The 20,489-nt window shown below is 43.2% G+C and overlaps 1 protein-coding gene across 2 annotated transcripts in view; it reads right to left on the reverse strand.

Moving 5' to 3' along the window:
* GRIN3A (glutamate ionotropic receptor NMDA type subunit 3A) overlaps positions 1-20,489 on the reverse strand; it is an 813,333-nt gene that overhangs the window by 55,827 nt on the left and 737,017 nt on the right. The gene's annotated exons all lie outside the window — the stretch shown is intronic.

Below are 20,489 nucleotides of genomic sequence, written 5' to 3' on the forward strand. Positions count from 1 at the left end.
CAACCAACCAAACATATAGTTAATGAACTTACAGAATCCTAGAAAATATATTAAAGGGAACCTATAATGTAAAAAATATTATTAATCTGCAGATATGGGATTAATCTTCAGGTTAATAGAGTTAGGACGCTGTGTGGCCATCACACTAAGAACTTCGTTGCCTGAAGGAAATTAACTTTATGCCTCCCAGCAGCCTTGGGCTTTCAGTTTTTAGGGTGTGGCTGGGGCTGTTTTAATTATCACTCAGTGCATAGAAAGCAATGGCTCTAATCCCCCCCTGGCACTAACCGATATCTGGCTCAGCATCACATCAGTTCAGAGCCGAGTGTCAACCAGTGCCGAGGAGTGGTTATAGCCACTGCTCACTGTGCACTGAACAACGACTGAAAGCCTGAGACTGCTGTGTCGAATAAAGTTAATTCTCTCCTGGTAGGGGCCTTTTAGTACAGCAGCTGCACACTACTAACGTACAGGTTAGCCCCATGTCTGCAGGTTAATAGCGTTTTATTTACATGATGGGTTCTGTTTAAAGATAAACTAAAACAAATATGCCTATTATGAATGTAAGATATACAGTTAGGTCCAGAAATATTTGGACAGTGACACAATTTTCGCGAGTTGGGCTCTGCATGCCACCACATTGGATTTGAAATGAAACCTCTACAACAGAATTCAAGTGCAGATTGTAACGTTTAATTTGAAGGTTTGAACAAAAATATCTGATAGAAATTGTAAGAATTGTACACATTTCTTTACAAACACTCCACATTTTAGGAGGTCAAAAGTAATTGGACAAATAAACCAAACCCAAACAAAATATTTTTATTTTCAATATTTTGTTGCGAATCCTTTGGCGGCAATCACTGCCTTAAGTCTGGAACCCATGGACATCACCAAACGCTGGGTTTCCTCCTTCTTAATGCTTTGCCAGGCCTTTACAGCCGCAGCCTTCAGGTCTTGCTTGTTTGTGGGTCTTTCCGTCTTAAGTCTGGATTTGAGCAAGTGAAATGCATGCTCAATTGGGTTAAGATCTGGTGATTGACTTGGCCATTGCAGAATGTTCCACTTTTTTGCACTCATGAACTCCTGGGTAGCTTTGGCTGTATGCTTGGGGTCATTGTCCATCTGTACTATGAAGCGCCGTCCGATCAACTTTGCGGCATTTGGCTGAATCTGGGCTGAAAGTATATCCCAGTACACTTCAGAATTCATCCGGCTACTCTTGTCTGCTGTTATGTCATCAATAAACACAAGTGACCCAGTGCCATTGAAAGCCATGCATGCCCATGCCATCACGTTGCCTCCACCATGTTTTACAGAGGATGTGGTGTGCCTTGGATCATGTGCCGTTCCCTTTCTTCTCCAAACTTTTTTCTTCCCATCATTCTGGTACAGGTTGATCTTTGTCTCTACTGTCCATAGAATACTTTTCTAGAACTGAGCTGGCTTCATGAGGTGTTTTTCAGCAAATTTAATTCTGGCCTGTCTATTTTTGGAATTGATGAATGGTTTGCATCTAGATGTGAACCCTTTGTATTTACTTTCATGGAGTCTTCTCTTTACTGTTGACTTAGAGACAGATACACCTAATTCACTGAGAGTGTTCTGGACTTCAGTTGATGTTGTGAATGGGTTCTTCTTCACCAAAGAAAGTATGCGGCGATCATCCACCACTTTTGTCATCCGTGGACGCCCAGGCTTTTTTGAGTTCCCAAGCTCACCAGTCAATTCCTTTTTTCTCAGAATGTACCCGACTGTTGATTTTGCTACTCCAAGCATGTCTGCTATCTCTCTGATGGATTTTTTCTTTTTTTTCAGCCTCAGGATGTTCTGCTTCACCTCAATTGAGAGTTCCTTAGACCGCATGTTGTCTGGTCACAGCAACAGCTTCCAAATGCAAAACCACACACCTGTAATCAACCCCAGACCTTTTAACTACTTCATTGATTACAGGTTAACGAGGGAGACGCCTTCAGAGTTAATTGCAGCCCTTAGAGTCCCTTGTCCAATTACTTTTGGTCCCTTTAAAAAGAGGAGGCTATGCATTACAGAGCTATGATTCCTAAACCCTTTCTCCGATTTGGATGTGAAAACTCTCATATTGCAGCTGGGAGTGTGCACTTTCAGCCCATATTATATATATAATTGTATTTCTGAACATGTTTTTGTAAACAGCTAAAATAACAAAACTTGTGTCACTGTCCAAATATTTCTGGACCTAACTGTATATATATATATATATATATATATATATATATATATATACAGTGCCTACAAGTAGTATTCAACCCCCTGCAGATTTAGCAGGTTTGATAAGATGCAAATAAGTTAGAGCCTGCAAACTTCAAACAAGAGCAGGATTTATTAACATGTGCATAAATCTTGCAAACCAACAAGTTATGGTGCTCAGTTAAATTTTAATAAATTTTCAACATAAAAGTGTGGGTCAATTATTATTCAACCCCTAGGTTTAATATTTTGTGGATTAACCCTTGTTTGCAATTACAGCTAATAATCGTCTTTTATAAGACCTGATCAGGCCGGCACAGGTCTCTGGAGTTATCTTGGCCTACTCCTCCATGCAGATCTTTTCCAAGTTATCTAGGTTCTTTGGGTGTCTCATGTGGACTTTAATCTTGAGCTCCTTCCACAAGTTTTCAATTGGGTTAAGGTCAGGAGACTGACTAGGCCACTGCAACACCTTGATTTTTTCCCTCTTGAACCAGGCCTTGGTTTTCTTGGCTGTGTGCTTTGGGTCGTTGTCTTGTTGGAAGATGAAATGACGACCCATCTTAAGATCCTTGATGGAGGAGCAGAGGTTCTTGGCCAAAATCTCCAGGTAGGCCGTGCTATCCATCTTCCCATGGATGCGGACCAGATTGCCAGGCTTCTTGGCTGAGAAACAGCCCCACAGCATGATGCTGCCACCAACATGCTTGACTGTAGGGATGGTATTCTTGGGGTCGTATGCAGTGCCATCCAGTCTTCAAACGTCAAGTGTGTGGTTGGCACCAAAGATCTCGATCTTGGTCTCATCAGACCAGAGAACCTTGAACCAATCTGTCTCAGAGTCCTCCAAGTGAACATGAGCAAACTGTACACGAGCCTTGACATGACGCTTTGAAAGTAAAGGTACCTTACGGGCTCGTCTGGAACGGAGACCATTGCGGTGGAGTACGTTATTTATGGTATTGACTGAAACCAATGTCCCCACTGCCATGAGATCTTCCCGGAGCTCCTTCCTTATTGTCCTTGGGTTAGCCTTGACTCTTCGGACAAGCCTGGCCTCGGCACGGGAGGAAACTTAAAAAGGCTGTCCAGGCCGTGGAAGGCTAACAGTAGTTCCATAAGCCTTCCACTTCCGGATGATGCTCCCAACAGTGGAGACAGGTAGGCCCAACTCTTTGGTTTTGTACCCCTTGCCAGCCTTGTGACCCTCCACAATCTTGTCTCTGAAGGCCTTGGAATGCTCCTTTATCTTTCCCATGTTGACCATGTATGAGTGCTGTTCACAAGTTTGGGGAGGGTCTTAATTAGTCAGAAAAGGCTGGAAAAAGAGATAATTAATACAAACATGGGAAGCTCATTGTTCTTTGTGCCTGAAATACTTCTTAATACTTTAGGGGAACCAAACAGTTTTCTGGTGGTTTGAGGGGTTGAATAATAAATGACCCTCTGAATAAACTTTTCACAATTTAAAAAAAAAAGAAATAACATTCTTTTTTGCTGCAGTGCATTTCACACTTCCAGGTTGATCTACAGTCCAAATGTCACAATGCCAAGGTAATTCCGAATGTGTAAACCTGCTAAATCTGCAGGGGGTTGAATACTACTTGTAGGCACTGTATAGTCATATGAAAAAGTTTGGGCACCCCTATTAATGTTAACCTTTTTTCTTTATAACAATTTGGGTTTTTGCAACAGCTATTTCAGCTTCATATATCTAATAACTGATGGACTGAGTAATATTTCTGGATTGAAATGAGGTTTATTGTACTAAAAGAAAATGTGCAATCTGCATTTAAACAAAATTTGACCGGTGCAAAAGTATGGGCACCCTTATCAATTTCTTGATTTGAATACTTCTAACTACTTTTTACTGACTTACTAAAGCACTAAATTGGTTTTGTAACCTCATTGAGCTTTGAACTTCATAGGCAGGTGTATCCAATCATGAGAAAAGGTATTTAAGGTGGCCACTTGCAAGTTGTTCTCCTATTTGAACCTCCTATGAAGAGTGGCATCATGGGCTCCTCAAAACAACTCTCAAATGATCTGAAAACAAAGATTATTCAACATAGTTGTTCAGAGGAAGGATACAAAAAGTTGCCTCAGAGATTTAAACTGTCATTTTATCTGTCATGTACAGTTCTTGTTAAGCCCAGAAGTGGCAGGCTAAAAAAAATATCAGAAAGGCAGAGAAGAAAAATGGTGAGAACAGTCAAGGACAATCCACAGACCACCTCCAAAGACCTGCAGCTTCATCTTGCTGCAGATGGTGTCAATGTGCATCGGTCAACAATACAGCGCACTTTGCACAAGAAGAAGCTGTATGGGAGAGTGATGCGAAAGAAGTCATTTCTGCAAGCACACCACAAACAGTGTTGACTAAGGTATGCAAAAGCACATTTGGACAAGCCAGTTACACTTTGGAAGAAGATCCTGTGGACTGATGAAACAAAGATTGAGTTGTTTGGTCATACAAAAAGGCATTATGCATGGAGGCAAAAAACCACGGCATTCCAAGAAAAGCACTTGCTACCCACAGTAAAATTTGGTGGAGGTTCCATCTTGCTTTGGGGCTGTGTGGCCAATGCCGGCACTGGGAATCTTGTTAAAGTTGAGGGTCGCATAGATTCAACTCAGTATCAGCAGATTCTTGACAATAATGTGCAAGAATCAGTGACGATGTTGAAGTTACGCAGGGGATGGATATTTCAGCAAGACAATGATCCAAAACACCGCTCCAAATCTACTCAGGCATTCATGCAGAGGAACAATTACAATGTTCTGGAATGGCCATCCCAGTTCCCAGACCTGAATATCATTGAACATCTGTGGGATGATTTGAAGCATGCTGTCCATCCTTGGCAACCATCAAACTTAACTGAACTGGAATTGTTTTGTAAACAGGAATGGTCAAATATACCTTCATCCAGGATCCAGGAACTCATTAAAAGCTGCAGGAAGCGACTAGAGGCTGTTATTTTTGCAAAAGGAGGATCTACAAAATATTAATGTCACTTTTATGTTGAGGTGCCCATACTTTTGCACCGGTCAAATTTGGTTTAACCCCTTAACGACCATGGGCCGCAAAATTACGTCCTAGCGGTCATAGCGTTGCTGCCCGCGGTCTGCCGGCGGCAGCATGCTGCGATCGGCGCACATCTCAGCTGATTTTCACAGCTGAGATGTGTGCCTGCTAGGCACGAGCAGAATCGTTATCTGCTCGTGCCTTTTAACCCTTAAATGTTGCTGTCAATATGTGACAGCGCCATTATAAGCGCGATCACGGTAAACTTTTACTTACCGCCCGATACTGGAAGTCACGTGACACGATCACGTGACTTCCGGTAGTTGTCATTGTAGCATAGGGTCATGTGATGACTCCTGTACTACACATGAATTGCTTTCACTTTCGCTGTGCCCACGGCACAGTGAAAAAGAAAGTGAGCGTATCTACTGTTTACAGCTGTATAGCTGTGATCAGCAGATAGTGCAGAGCGATCGGATTGCTGAGCGCAATAGCCCCCTATGGGGACTAGTAAAATAAAAAAAAGTTAAAAAAAAAGTTTTAAAAAATTTAAAAAAAAAACAAAAAAACCTAAAAGTTCAAATCACTCCCCATTCTGCACCATTGAAAATTAAAGGGTTAAAAAAATATGCACACATTTGGTATTGCCGCATTCAGAAACGCCCGATCTATCAAAATATAAAATCAATTAATCTGATCAGTATACGGCGTAGCGGCGAAAAAATTCCAAATGCCAAAACGACTTTTTTTGTCGCCACAACTTTTGCGCAAAATGCAATAAGAGGCGATCAAAACGTAACATCTGCGCAAAAATGGTACAGTTAAAAACGTCAGCTCGAGACGCAAAAAATAAGCCGTCACTGAGCCAAAGATCCCGAAAAATGCAAACGCTATGGGTCATGGAATATGGCGTAAAACGTGCACCACTTTTTTCGGACAAACTTCCGATTTTTTTTTAATTTAATATATTTTTTTATATAAAAGTAAACCTATACATGGTTGGTGTCTACGAACTCGCACTGACCTGAGGCATCACACCCACACATCAGTTTTACCATATATTGAACACAGTGAATAAAATATCTCAAAAACAATAGTGCTATAGCACTTTTTTTGCAATTTTTCTGCATTTGGAATTTTTTTGCCATTTTCCAGTACACTATATGGTAAAAGTGATGGTTTCATTTAAAAGTACAGCTCGTTCCACAAAAAATGAGCCCTCACATGACCATATTGACTGAAAAATAAAATAGTTACGTCTCTCAGAAAAAGAATGGCGAAAAAAAAAACGGAAAGCGAAATATCGGCCGGTCATGAAGGGGTTAAATGCAGATTGCACATTTTCTGTTAGTACAATAAACCTCATTTCAATCCAGAAATATAACTCAGTCCATCAGTTATTAGATATATGAAACTGAAATAGCTGTTGCAAAAACCCAAATTGTTATAAAGAAAAAAGGTTAACATTAATAGGGGTGCCCAAACTTTTTCATGACTGTATATATATATATATATATATATATATATATACATATATATATATATATATATATATATATATATACATATACATATACATATACGTATATATATATGTATATATATATATATATATATATATATATGTATATAAAATCTCTACACATAGAAGGCACACAATTTGTGCAAAATAATATTGCCTGACTAGAGGTAAGCGATTCTTCTGAAATTTGAACTCAACAACTTTTCCCCCAAAATTTGTTTGTAATAAAATTTTAATACTGAAAAACTTAGAATTATTTGTAAAATATGCTTTACAGGCTAGAAAGAGATAATCCTGCTGACCATAAAAGCTTATAGTCTACTAAAGTGAGAGAGAGGACTCTGCTGACAATAAGACTTTACACTCTACAGGAGAGAAAAGACCCCGGTGATCAATAAGAGCTTACACTCTACTGGAGAGTGGATCCTGCTGGTCAATAATAGCTTAAACTCTACAGGGGGAGAAAATGTCTTTGATCAATAAGAGCTTACACTCTACAGGAGAGAGGACTCTGTTCCTCAATAAGAGCTTACAATATACAGGAGAGAAAAGACCCCACAGTTCACAAGAGCTTACACTCTTTTGACAAGAGTTGACCTTAACGATCATAACAGCTTAAACTCTACAAAAGAGAGTGAAGAACCATCTGACCATAAAATCTTACACTGTTCGGCAGAGATAGGACCCCACTGATCTTAAAAGTATACGTTCACAGGAGTGAGATGGAAAATGACTCTGCTGTACAAATTGTGCTCCACTGTGATCCTTTGAGCTGTAATGGTCCAGGTACTGACCAACCATTGTATAAGGTAGGATGATTTTGTCAGATGTCAGCTGCAGGGCATTATGGGGAAGCAATGCAAAATGACATTAGCCCACTCTGATGCTTCAGAATAGTGGGAAATGGTACAGGATAGGATAAGATATTTTCTGTGTGTGTGTGAATCGAATAGAATCTCAAAATGTTCAAATTCCCGTGAAATCGCAAATTTCAGGAAGTTGAACTTGAAGTGGATCATCAGTGAATAGATCTGCTCATCTCTATGCCTGACCCATAAAGTCCTACTTTTTAAAATGATGTAGGGTTATGACAACTTAAGAACGGTCTTTTACCAAAATGCTGCTTTTCTCTATATTTTGATCAATCATTTTAGAATCACATATTCTGCTCTACATGACTGTGACAGAGCTCTTCTGAATTTTCATTAGGTGTTCTCCACCATTATTCAGCCCTCCTAGGGTATATTTACATTCAGAATATACAGTCCTGCTCATCGTTATTAGCACCCATGATGTGTAAGTAGATAATGTGTAATATCTCCTGAAAAAAGATGAATCAAGTGAAACAGCTTTTTTGTATAGAGCACTTCTGTTATTTACAAAAGAGCAAATGATAAACAACAATTTTATACAAAAAACAATGAGAGGGGAAAATAGAAAAAACCTAAAGCTTGCTGTGACACTGGTATTGGCCCCTTTACATTAAATTAATATGGAAATCACAAATGAGAATAACCTGTGATAAATAGGCGGTACTTATGTAGCATTAATTAGGCAATGAATGATTACTTCAGTGTTTTTAAAAGCCACACGGTAGAGCCTGTTCCTTTGTCACAATGGTGAAGACAAAGGAGCTGTCTGAGGACATCAGGACTGCTATTATTAGCAAATACAAGACTTCCAAAGGGTATAGGGCCATCTCCAAAGACCTTGTTATCCCAGTTTCAACAGTCTACAATGTTATTAAGAGGTTTGCCAAGCATGGTAACCATTAAGAACCTTTCTGGGCATGGGGAAAAGAGGAAACTTGACAAGAGATGTCTTCGAAGGTTTGTGCGAATGGTGATAAAAACACCACGTCAAACATTCAAAGACCTGTAGGCTAACCTGGAAAAGTCTGGAGACTTAGCTTCAACAAGTACCATACGCCACACACTAAATCAGAGCTTTATGGGTTCAATGCAAAGGAAGAAACCATTGCTAAAGAGAAAACATAAATAGGAACAAGAGATCCACTGAGCAAACTACTACTGGTCTCTGGGGTCCCTCACCACGCTAGATAGGTTGCTCACCTATGGACCAAGCCGGATACCTGACCCTAGATATCCCTAGTGCTGGGCCCTAAATAAGGAACCGATGGGATGAGCTCTTTGCCAACTCCACTAAAAACTATAGAAGACACAAGGAAGACACACAGGGGAAAAATGCATGAACTACTTATCTACTGATGACATTGGGAGAAGTTCAGCAAGGTTTTCAGCAATGATACCACAGAGGAGTACAAGCCATCTGCTTGCAACCAAGACTTGAATGGACTGAAAAATATCACCAGCACTAGTTCAAGGAAGGAAGGGGTATTTAAGTACTAAAAGAATCCAGAATGAAGAAGAATGAAAGCTGCCTATACCAATGAATACTGGCAGCAGGAACAATGGAAAATCAGGGAGCATTCTGCACAGCTAAACGCTGTGACCTTCTATGGCCAGAAACCACATGACTGTCTGACACATCGTGACACTGATCTTTGCCAAAGAGTACCTTGACAAATCACAATCCTTCTGGGAAAATGTTCTGTGGACAGATGAGACCAAAATTGACCTTTTTGGCAATGCAAAGCAACAGTTTGTTTACAAACTGTAAAATTAAGCTTATAAGGAAAATAACCCTCCCCTCTACTAACAGTTAAGAATGGTGGAGGATCCATAATGCTGTGTAGTTGCTTTAAGGCCCCGTTACACGCTACGATTTATCTGACGATATGTCATTGGTGTCACGGTTTTCGTGACACACTTCCATCGTCGTTAGCGATGTCGTTACGTATGACACTTATGAGCGACTCCGGACGATCATAAAAATTGTGAACATCGTTGATCGGTGACACGTTGTTCATTTTCAAAATATTGTTCGTTGTTTCAAACGCAGCCGACATATTGCTACGTTTGACACCCTGCCAACGACGAACAACATCGTTAGTGCGTCCGCCAACAGCGACACGGGCCTCCTCTGCTCTGATTGGTGTCACACCAGGGTGTATGCTATGGACAATTATACGCCTCTGTCATTGCCGAAATCGTTGGGAGGAATGCTGTGTGACGGTGCCCACACGACCGCCTTGGTCAAACAATATATCGCTGAAGGATGTAGCGTCGTTTGTGAGATGGGTACGTGTGACCACTACAAAATGACTTATGAGGGATCTCGGCAAATCGTAGCAGCAATCTGGGCGTGTCACATCGCTAACGAGATCGCTAGCAATAGCGTTGTGTGTAAATCAGCCTTTACTGTGTATAGTTGTACCGTCTCCCCAAATATGATACCCAGCCATGATAAAGCCCGACAGCTGGGGGCTGATATTCTCAGGCTTGGGGGACCCATGCTTATTGGGCCGCCCCCAGCCTAAAAATAGCAGCCTGCAGCTGCCCAGAATGTTTGCTTCCATTAGATGCAACAATCCCAGCACATTAACCATCTCTTCCAGATTGCCCTGGTGTGGAGGCAAATGGGGTAATAAATGATTAATAACAGCCCACAACTGCCACTAAGCCCTAGATTAATAATGGGGAGGGTCCATGAGACCACACCCATTACTAATCTGTAAGTGAAAGTAAATTAGCTCAAACAGAAAAAAATCCTTTATTTGAAATGAAAGATAAAAAAACACCTTCTTTCACCACTGTATTAACCCCAAAATACCCCTTCAGGTCCAATGTAAGCCACATAAGGTCCTACAGCAATTCAGCTCTGCTACAGCTAAAATTACAGTGCATGATCATGGGACATTTCCACACACTGTAACTGCATTCACAGACTGAGCCACAATCAGTAGTGACGTCACTCATACTATTTGCGGTCACAAGTGGAGGTTCCCATGGTCCTCCACCTGTGACCACAGGTAACCTTACCTCAGATGACCTCAGTAAACTCAGTGAACTTACCTATATCTCCTGGCAGAAAACCATATTTTTTTGTCAAGATATGCAGGTTTGGTGCTGAAATTTTTACACCATATTCCTGCACCCATTCTATACTTCATGAAAAAAAGTCACAACACTACAGCATCATACTCCATGTGGTTTCGATGCTTTTTTTTCCAGGAGGTGTAAATTGGGTGCATGAATATTGTGTAAAAATGTAATCACCAAATTTAAATTTTTTGGCTCAAAAATGCAAAAATAAAAAAAAGGTTTTTCTGCCTGGAGGTGAAAATTTGATGCTGAAATCTGGTACATCACCAAATTTGCACTTCTTGGCTTAACCCCTTCACCCCCGGCCACTAAAACACCCTAATGACCGGGCCATTTTTTGCAATTCTGACCAGTGTCACTTTGGCAGGTTATAACTCTGGAACGCTTCAACGGATCCTGGCGATTCTGAGATTGTTTTTTCGTGACATATTGTACTTCATGTCAGTGGTAAATTTAGGCCGATATGTTTTGCGTTTATTTGTGAAAATTTAGGAAATTTGGCGAAAATTTTGAAAATTTCGCAAATTTCAAACTTTGAAAATTTATGCCCATAAATCTGAGAGATATGTCACACAAAATAGTTACTAAATAACATTTCCCACTTGTCTACTTTACATCAGCGCAATTTTCGAAACAAATTTTTTTTCCATTAGGAAGTTAGAAGGGGTCAAAGGTCATCAGCAAATTCTCATTTTTCCAACAAAATTTACAAAATAATTTTTTTAGGGACCACATTACATTTGAGGTGACTTTGAGAGGCCTAGGTGACAGAAAATACCCAAAAGTGACCCCATTCTAAAAACTACACCCCTCACACTGCTCAAAACCACATCCAAGTAGTTTATTAACCCTTTAGGTGCTTCACAGGAACCAAAGCAATGTGGAAGGAAAAAATGAAAATTTTACTTTTTAACACAAAAATGTTACTTTAGCCATAAAATTTTCATTTTTACAAGGGAGAAAAGAGAAAGTACACAATACAATTTATTGTGCATGTTCTCCTGAGTACGCTGATACCCCATATGTGGTAAAAATCAATTGTTTGGGCGCACGGCAGAGCTCGGAAGGGAAGGAGCGCCATTTGAATTTTTGAACGCAAAATTAGCTGCACTCATTAGCGGACGCCATGTCGGGTTTGAAGACCCCCTGAGGTGCCTAAACAATGGAGCTCCCCCACAAGTGACCCCATTTTGGAAACTAGAGGCCTCAAATAATTTTTCTAGATGTTTGGTGAGCACTTTGAACCCCTGGGGGCTTCACAAAAGTTTATAGCGTTGAGCCGTGAAAAGAAAAAAAAATTTTTTTTACCACAAAACGGTTGCTTCAACTAGGTAGCTTTTTTTTCACAAGGGTAACAGGAAAAAATGCACCATAAAATGTATTGTGCATTTTCTCCTGAGTACGCAGATACCTCATATGTGGTGGAAATCAAATGTTTGGACACACAGCAGTGCTCAGAAGGCAAGGAGCGCCATTTGAATTTTTGAGTGCAAAATTAGCTGCACCTGTTAGCGGACGCCATGTCGGGTTTGAAGACCCCCTGAGGTGCCTAAACAATGGAGCTCCCCCACAAGTGACCCCATTTTGGAAACTAGAGCCCTCAAATAATTGTTCTAGATGTTTGGTGAGCACTTTGAACACCTGGGGGCTTCACAGAAGTTTATAGCGTTGAGCCGTGAAAAGAAAAAAAAATTTTTTTACCACAAAACGGTTGCTTCAACTAGGTAGCTTTTTTTTTCACAAGGCTATCAGGAAAAAATGCACCATAAAATGTATTGTGCATTTTCTCCTGAGTACGCAGATACCTCATATGTGGTGGAAAGTAATTGTTTGGGCGCATGGCGGGGCTCAGAAGAGAAGGAGCGCCATTTGACAGCAAAATTGGTTGGAATCATTAGCGGACGCCATGTCACGTTTGGAGACCCCCTATGGTGCCTAAACAGTGGAGCTCCCCCACAAGTGATACCATTTTGGAAACTAGAGCCCTCAAATAATTTTTCTAGATGTTTGGTGAGCACTTTGAACACCTGGGGGCTTCACAGAAGTTTATAGCGTTGAGCCGTGAAAAGAAAAAAATTTTTTTTTACCACAAAACGGTTGCTTCAACTAGGTAGCTTTTTTTTTCACAAGGCTATCAGGAAAAAATGCACCATAAAATGTATTGTGCATTTTCTCCTGAGTACGCAGATACCTCATATGTGGTGGAAAGTAATTGTTTGGGCGCATGGCGGGGCTCAGAAGAGAAGGAGCGCCATTTGACAGCAAAATTGGTTGGAATCATTAGCGGACGCTATGTCACGTTTGGAGACCCCCTATGGTGCCTAAACAGTGGAGCTCCCCCACAAGTGACACCATTTTGGAAACTAGAGCCCTCAAATAATTGTTCTAGATGTTTGGTGAGCACTTTGAACACCTGGGGGCTTCACAGAAGTTTATAGCGTTGAGCCGTGAAAAGAAAAAAAATTTTTTTTACCACAAAACGGTTGCTTCAACTAGGTAGCTTTTTTTTTCACAAGGGTAACAGGAAAAAATGCACCATAAAACGTATTGTGCAATTTCTCCTGAGTACGCAGATACCTCACATGTGGTGGAAAGTAATTGTTTGAGCGCATGGCAGGGCTCAGAAGAGAAGGAGCGCCATTTGACTTTTCAAACGCAGTGCACTGATCGGCCGCTGCAGGACGCACGGTCGGATGCGATAAAAAAAAGCGTCGGGGATACGTAAAAAAAAAAGTCACGCCAAAAATTGAGCAGGGATGCCGATCCGTTATCTGCATCCCTGATCAGCGCTTGGCGGGACGCACGGACGGATGCGATACAAAAAGCGTCGCAAATACGGAAAAAAGTCACGCCAAAAATTGACCATGGATGCAGATTCGTTATGTGCATCTCTGATCAGCACTTGGCGGGACGCACGGACGGATCCGATACAAAAAGCGTCGTGAATACGGAAAAAAAAGTCACGCCAAAAATTGAGCAGGGATGCCGATCCGTTATCTGCATTCCTGATCAGCGCTTGGCGGGACGCACGGACGGATGCGATACAAAAAGCGTCGGGGATACGGAAAAAAAAGTCACGCCAAAAATTGAGCAGGGATGCCGATCCGTTATCTGCATCCCTGATCAGCGCTTGGCGGGATGCACGGACGGATGCAATACAAAAAGCGTCGTGAATACGGAAAAAAAAGTCACGCCAAAAATTGAGCAGGGATGCCGATCCGTTATCTGCATCCCTGATCAGCGCTTGGCGGGACGCACGGACGGATGCGATACAAAAAGCGTCGGGGATACGGAAAAAAAAGTCACGCCAAAAATTGAGCAGGGATGCCGATCCGTTATCTGCATCCCTGATCAGCGCTTGGCGGGACGCACGGACGGATGAGGTGTAAAAATGGACAGGGGATACGGAAAAAAAAAAAAAAGTTATACTCACAGTACCCATAGGACTAGCAGGAGGATCACTGACCAGAAGAGCTGCAGAGGAACAGATGGCAGAGAGATGGACAGCTTTACAGGAGCAGCAGGCAGATCAGCAGAATGCCCAGGAAGGACCCAGCGATGGACGCAGATGTGATCAGGCCGGTGAAGACAGGTAAGAGGACGTCGGGGGAGAGCAGAGGGGGAGAGGGGGGGTTGAGAGCAGAGGGGGGGGGTGAGAGCAGAGGGGGGGTTGAGAGCAGAGGGGGGGTTGAGAGCAGAGGGGGAGGAGGGGAGAGCAGAGGGGGAGACCGGAGAGGGAGCTGCAGAAGCAGAATAGAAATAATGGGGGAGGCAGTCAGATCGCGGGGGGAGCGGATCGGGATGTCGGGGGGGGGGGGTGGTTGGGGGGAGCAGATCGCGGGGGGGGCACGGCAGGGGCTATCACGGCAGCGCGCAGGGGCACCACGGGAGCGCGCACGGGCTGCAAAGTGAGCACAGTACTCACTTTGCAGCAGCAGCGGTGACCTCAGCAGCAGCGGTGGTAGCAGATCGGGATGCCGGGGGGCAGATCGGGGCGTAGGGGGGCAGATTGGGGCGTAGGGGGGCAGATCGGGGGGGACACGGGCAGGGGCCTTCACGGGAGCGCGCAGGGGCCTTCACGGGAGCGCGCAGGGAGCGGAATAATTACCAGTGGCGGAGACATCAGAGGCGGCGGCGGCAGCAGCAGCGGTGGCGTGGTACCAAAAGTACCAGCCACTCCACACTGCAGACATGTTGGGGAAGGGTCCCCAGACCAGCACAGGCCTGGGGAGGGCGGCCACCGGCAGATCAGACCGCCCCACTGCACACTGATTGGAGCGATTGCGCGTCATAGCACGATCGCTCCAATCAGTGCTGCAGGGGCTGGGGGCGGCATGTTTGAGGTCCACCTATGATATGCTGCTGCAGCTGCGGCATCTCATAGCTGGATCTCACAGGATCGCACTAATTCGGGCATTATTTTTGCCGAAATTAGTGCGATCGATGTGGTTGGCGGTTCAGATTTGAACAGCCAATCACATCGATCGTCGATAGGGGGTGGCGATGCCACCCCCCCTGGGGTCAAGCAAAGGTCCCCTGCTGTAAGAAACAGCAGGGGACATCATTTGAAAGCCGTTGCTATGGCCACGGCAATCAATTGAAGTTTAGGCCGTAAAATTACGTCCCTGGTCGTTAAGTCACGTTAAAATAGGACGTAATTTTACGGCCCGCGGTCGTGAAGGGGTTAAACCTAAATCAAAATGGCATCAAAACTATTTTTTTGCCTTTTTGGGCCAAGAATGTAGATCTGGTGTTGAAATTTTTACACCATATTCATGCACCCAATCTACACCTCCTGGTAAAAAAACCCCAATCAAATCCACTTGTGGTAATATGCGGTAGTGATGCAGTTTTTTGCCATGAGGTGCCATGAGATTGGGTGCAGAAATATGGTGTAAAAATTTCAGCACCAAATCTACATCTCTTGGCAAAAAAACGCAGCTTACTGTCAGGAAATGTAGGTCTCATTGAGGTGAGGTTGACGACTTTACTGAAGTCACCTAATGTCAGGTTACCTGCGGTCACAGGTAGAGAACTGTGGTAACCTCCAGCTGTGACCACAAATATCCTGAGTGACGTCACCTCTGATCACACAGTTCAGCCTCTTCTGGAATTCCTCAGCAGGTAGTCATGTTTCATGATCACGCTCTATGACTTCAGATATGTAGCAGAGCTGGAAATGTCGTGGGACCTCATGTAGATTACGTCAGACCAGCAGGTGTGTTTTGGGAGTGGTCAAATAAATTAATTTTTCGGTGTTTGTGTTTACTTACTTTCACTTACAGATTAGTAATGGGTGGGGTCTCATAGACCCTCCCCATTACTAATCTAAGACTTAGTGGTAGCTGTGGGCTGTTATTAACCCCTTATTACCCCGATTGCAACCACACCAGGGCAATTGGGAAGAGCCGGGTAAAGTTCTGGAACTGTCGCATCTAATCTATGCAACAAATCCGGGCAGCTATAGGCTGCTATTTTTAGGCTTGGGGGTAGCCCAATAAGCATGGGTATCCCCAGTATGAGAATACCAGCCCCAGCTGTTGGACTTTATCATGGCTTGTTTTCAAAATTGGGGGGACTGCAGTCTGTTTTTTAAATTATTTATTTAAATAATTTTTAAAAAGTTGCTTGCAGTTCCTCCTATTTTGATACACAGCCAAGATAAGCGCATGCCTGGAGGCTGCAGCCTGTAGCTGTATGCTTTATCATAGCAGGGTATCATAATATGGGGGGCCCTATACCAAATATTTTATTTATTTATTTTTACTGTATGATATAGAACTGCAGACAGTGCCTGTGATTGGCTGCAGGCAGATGCTGTCACACAGGTTGGCGGCAAGTCTGACTGCAGCCAATAATAGATGCCGGTGGGTGGGAAAGCAGTGCATATGGAAGTGAATGGGCAGCTGTGAGAGCAGTGTATGGCTGCTCCGCTGCCTCGGTTAGTATGAAGCATGGGGGTCCACCCATCACTATTCCTGACCTCAGTCCCATTGAAAATCTTTGGGGTGAGCTGAAATCTGCCATTGGGAAAAAGAACCCTGCAAACATTCAAGAGTTTGAACAAACTGCAATGGAAGAGTGGAAAGAAAAATACCAGCTGGGAAGTACAAGAAGTTTATAGATGGCTAGAAGAAACATTTGGAGGCTGTTCATAAATGCCAAAGGGTGTGCAACCAAGTATTAATTAGGGGTGCCTTTATTGCTGCATATGCAGTTTATTCTGTTTCTTCTTTGAAATTGCAACACGTAAGTTGACAATGTTTTATTGTTGTATTACTTTGGACCATTATTTAAAAAATCTAAAGGATATACCGGTAACGTTGGTTCCTTTATCTCTGAAGATATTATACAGTCGATGAAAAAAATTAAGGGTTGCCAATAATTGTGAGCAGCACTGTATGTTGAAGAAATTACTGTGGTTAAAATTTAGTACTATTCATCTGCTGACAAGCACTTGTATATCTGCAACCTCTATGAAGATAATTGAGACAGTTACAGTAAGTTCTGCACCAAGTTTGCTGAGTATAATTTTACCCTGAGAATACAAAATATAACAGTTCTTTGAATGATTACATGACCTCACATAATTAATCACCAGTGGCGGAACTTGAAGTCCATGGGCCCCAATGAAAAATCTCCAACACGGCCCCAACTATAATAATCTTTTCATATATGTCAAAAGGGACCTTTTGGCCCTCTTAGGGCGGCTTTGCATGTTGCAACACCGCACATGCGATGTCGGTGGGGTCAAATCGAAAGTGACGCACTTCCGGCATCACTTTCGAGATCGTAGTGTGTAAATGCTAGATAATATGATTAACGAGCGCAAAAGCGTCATTATCGTATCATCGTTGCAGGCTCTGACTTTTTCATAATTATTGTGCAGCGACAGGTACGATGCTGTTCCTCGTTCCTGCGGCAGCACACATCGCTGTGTATAACGCCGCAGGAGCGAGGAACATCAGCTTACCTGCCGCCGCCGGCTATGCGGAAGGAAGGAGGTGGGCGGGATCTTTACATCCTGCTCATCTCCGCCCCTCCGCTGCTATTGGCCGCCTTCCGTGTGACATCGCTATGATGCTGCACGACCCGCCCCCTTAGGAAGGAGGCGGGTCGCCGGCCAGAGCGACGGTCGCAGGGCAGGTGAGTGCATGTGAAGCTGGCGTAGCGATAATTTTCGCTATGCCAGCTATCACAAGATATCGTACCTGCGACGGGGGCGGGGACTATCGTGTGCGACATCGCAGCATCGGCTTGCGATGTCACAATGTGCAAAGCCCGCCTTAGGCTCCAACTTCTGATTGTATCCCCTGCACCTACAACAGTTATGCTCCTGCTAATCAGCTTACATAATCAATTTTACACATTTGATTAGATTTGGTAATTGGAGTGACCTTTGAGTTAAGATTCCAATTCCTACCAAAATTTGCTACTACCATCTTTTTTGGTTTACAAGACACCCCAGATTATAAGATGCACCCAAAATTTAGAGATAAAAAGGTAACAAATAAAAAATTGGGGTCTAACTTATACTCTGGTGGTGTCTTAATGGAGTGGGGGCAGCAGAGGTGGCGGAGTGGGGTCACAGGAGTCAGGGGCGGTGCTGGAGTAGAGCGATGCTGCAGGCACTGTAGTGGAGGTTGTACTGGCAGGGGTGGGTGCTGTGCTGGCTGTGGAGGCTGTGCTGGCTGTGGGGAGCAAGTTGGTGTGGCGTGTGTCCCAGATGCTCTCTAGGAAGTGCGTGCTTCAAAGAAATAGCGTCCGGAGATGGCGCGTGAGCAGATTGAGCTCTCATCTCAATGACAAGCTGAGATCTCATCTGTGCATGCACTACCTCCGGGCGCCATTTTTCTTAGGTCTGCTGCTGGGAGATCAATGGGATAGAGGCAGCGCGTGTGCAGATGAAATATTGAGCCGAATGCACCATCGGCGCACACGCTGACTCGGGTGCCATTATTTGAAGCTCGCACCACCAACAGAGCATCTTGGACACTAGCCGCAATGCCCTGCCTGAATAGTAGCCCACACAGCTGCCCTCACCGTAGCAAGCACAGCCACCAGCACAGCCCCCACCGCAGCCAGCACAGCAGCTAGTACAGCCCCCACACTGCAGCCAGCCCAGTAGCCAACACACAACCACCAGCACAGCCCCCACCGCAGCTAGCACTGCAGCCAGCACAGCCCCCACCGCAGCCAGCACAGCCCCCACCGCAGCCAGCACAGCCCCCACCGCAGCCAGCATATTGCCTATTCTCCACCTCCCGGTAAGCTACATTCGGATTTTAAGATGCACCCCTCATTTTCCTCACAAATTTTTGGGAGGAAAAGTTGTTATATAATCCAAAAAATATGGTACTTCATAAAATGGTAATATTCCAGGGTATGTTTACACAGGGCAGAAATTATCTGCAGCAATTGCATCAGAAACCACAGTTGCCAATGCACATTGGATTTTTCTGCAATATTTCTGCACATTTGCTGTTGTAGATAGGGCAAGATAAAAGGCACCTTTGTCCTCTTAGTAATAGTAGCCTGGTTCTAAGCTGAACACAAGGGTGGACATACTATTGGGTCCAAGAAGTAAGGGGGCCCCCATCCACCTCTAAAGCAGCAAGCAGCTTCTGCCACAGGTACATAAAGGGATGGAGTATGATGAACTATTGGACTGAAAAGGGCCTTTGTCCTATTACAAAGTCTGGGTCTACCCCTGACTGAAAATTTGTAGAGCACACTGATTACTCAGGTGTGTTTCCTGACAACTTCATATAAAACTATATGTATACATTCAGGTCTGAGCTATACTGCAATTTTTTGCAGCACTATTAATTGATCTGAACTTTTTAGCTACTGCTGCAGTCTAAAGCAATAAATTGAAGAGTACGTGATAGGGTGGACTGAAGCTGTCACTTAATAGTTAATATAAATCACTAGCACAATAAATCACGTGTAACTCAGGCCTGAATTCACATAGCAACTAGGCTCAGGATTAAGCTGGATTACCAGTAGCTGCTAAAGCAAAGAGTAAAAGAAGAGAAATTACATCATGTGACCCCAACGTATTGTTACTCCTCTACAAATCAATGGTAAGGCCACATCTAGAATATGGGATCCAGTTTTGAGATCCACATTTTAAAAAGTACATTCAGAAGTTAGAGGCAGTTCAAAGGCGGGCAACTAGATTATTACAAGGGATGGAAGGCCTCCCATATGATGACAGGTTGAAAAAGTGGGGCTTGTTTGCGTAGAAAAAAAAGAAACTATCTCAATTAGATGTATACATGCATGTGTTGTCAGTAAATAGGACTGGCACATGACTTATTCCTTCCCAAGACCTTACAAAGGACCAGGATACATTCATTATGAGAGGAGGAAACACAATTCCAGCAGCTGAATAGGAAAGGGTTCTTTACAGTTAGAGCGGTCAGACTGTGGAATGCCCTACCACAAGAGGTAGTAATGGCAGATGCTAGAAAAGCTTTTACAATTTTCTCATAACAAATGGCATTGTAGGATATAAATAATCCAGTGATAGAGAATGTATTACTGGTGGAGAAAAGTTGACCTTGATGGACCCAAGTCTTTTTCCAACCTACTGTCTATAACTATGTAACTTCTGTACTGACATAAGAAAAACTTCAGATAAGTGACATTATCTTATTCTTCTCATCAGATTGTGTGTTATTAATCAGGTTTTCTGAAAAATGTTATGTAGGGAAATTGTAAAAAGAAAGTCATAAACAAAAAA

Source organism: Anomaloglossus baeobatrachus, chromosome 1 (assembly GCF_048569485.1).
Source record: "Anomaloglossus baeobatrachus isolate aAnoBae1 chromosome 1, aAnoBae1.hap1, whole genome shotgun sequence".
In the NCBI taxonomy this organism is placed as follows: domain Eukaryota; kingdom Metazoa; phylum Chordata; class Amphibia; order Anura; family Aromobatidae; genus Anomaloglossus; species Anomaloglossus baeobatrachus.